Raw genomic sequence first — 2,065 nt, forward strand, 5'->3', positions numbered from 1 at the left:
GGCACTTCAGAAGCCCATTACAATTATTTTAAATGCAGATCAATGGGACCGCTCAGAGGGGCCAGTGTGTTGAGTTTTAAATAAGCATTGGAGAACATTGCTCTGTAACCTTTCTTTTGGACCTGACCAAGCATGATGGCGGTCTTTCTTCTCACCAGGAAAGATGTGGGTGCTGATGCATGTGAGATGAGGGGAAGTGGAAAGCAACTGTGACTATTCCCACATAAAAAAAAACATTCCCACAATAGGTATTATCATACTGCTGTATTTTTGCCTACCGATTCACAACTTAAAATGAACATCTGTGTTTTCACACGCCACATTTTTTGAAAGCCTGGATTTCACACAGAATATTATACATTTAGGTGTTGTGTTTGTTTTTTCCTTCTCACTTTGTACCCCCTGGGAACTATGAAAACCACTATGCATGTAGGCTACCCCAGGTTAGGGATCATTGGTCTAATGGGCCAAAATATGCTGCACTGGAGCATTCATGCTAAAATGTTTTAAAGTTTCAGGTTTTAGGCTTGTTTTAGGTATTTTACAAAACACAGGAACTGTCACGTAGGCGTGTGAGCTGTGATCTCAACACAATTTTGAAATTCAACAAACATTTTATTTTAATTTTTAATAGCTGGAAGTTTATGTTTGTGTTGCAAGGTTAGGAGTTTGTAAACGACCATGAGCATTGGCAAAGTGCAACTATAAAAGGAAAGAGAAAGTAGAAAGGAAAAAATACTTTCCAGTCCTTTTAGAACTTCCTTTTTATTCTTGGAACTGATTCATGGCTCCTGTGAACACTGCCAGGCATATGTTAAGAAAATCACGAGGGACCCATCCAAAAATTACTCTACACAGCAGGATTTTGCTTTTGGAAGGAATTCTCTAGCCATTGCACAAATTGTCAACATTTTAGAGAGAGTTCCCGTGGGAGCTACTTACAGGCAAAGCTAACTATTCACGATTGTTTTTCTGTTGAACACACATTCGGCACATCAGTTTTTCCAGCTACAGTACAGTGCCCACACAAACAACTGTACATGGATACAATTAAGGGTGGAAACCCACACAATCCTACTATTCAGAAAACAATGGTCCGTACTCAAGTTCAAGGACTTTATATCTAAAATCTCACCCAACTAAAGCCAGCGTAAATTGCCATGGAATGAAAATATCAAAACAGTTTATCTTGAGAGGACACAAGTGATGTGTTTGTGAATGAAATAGGACCTTTGGCTTAGTAAAAGATTTATTCAATATATAACCCTGCAGTGAGGTATGTTGTTGTTCTTAATAAAAATACAATAATTAAATAACAGCAATATGTGAAATGTGTAAAAGTTTTCTAAATCAGAATGGTATAAAAATATGATGGAGACATAAAGGCTTGCTTATATTTAGTTTATGTAAATGATCGCAAGAGTACAACACAGCTGTCCCACCTTCCTTTTTCTCCATTTTGTTTTATTATTTTTTATGGCTGTTTAACTCATTGTTGACTTTGTATTTATTGCTCTGGCCTTGAATGATCATTTAGTAGAACTAATCAAAATTTCGTATAGCAAGAGATGATATAAAAGTAGTTTTCAGTGACACCTAGAGGAGAAAATCTGTATAGGATCTGAATATATTTTTATTATTGGAAAAATTGGAAAAAGTTGGGTAGCCGTGGGTAGCTTATAGGTAAAAAAAAAAAAAAAACATAATTGAGACATGTCGTTTAACATACACTATTACACTAATGGCAGTGTTATCACTTTTGTTTTGAGCCAACAAATATTGCTTTCCATTTAACCATATTCGTCCTAGTAGAACACCACAGTGTTTGCCTCAAGGCTAATACAATACTGTACATGGATAGGATAATGTGGTTTATACTCTATTCTACAGTAGTCTATTTCATTATTGCAGATCGAATGGCATAGCCCCAGGCTATATAAAATAAGAGTCACCTGTTTCTTTAAGAGCGTCATACCCGGTGTCCTCGCCTGGGCTGTGTGACGTATGATCGGTCCCAGCATGCACAGGGGCACATTGGAACTCCTACTTTTGATAATGGCGGGTA

The sequence above is a fragment of the Micromesistius poutassou genome, assembly GCF_964030765.1.
Source record: "Micromesistius poutassou genome assembly, chromosome: 15".
Lineage (NCBI taxonomy): Eukaryota > Metazoa > Chordata > Actinopteri > Gadiformes > Gadidae > Micromesistius > Micromesistius poutassou.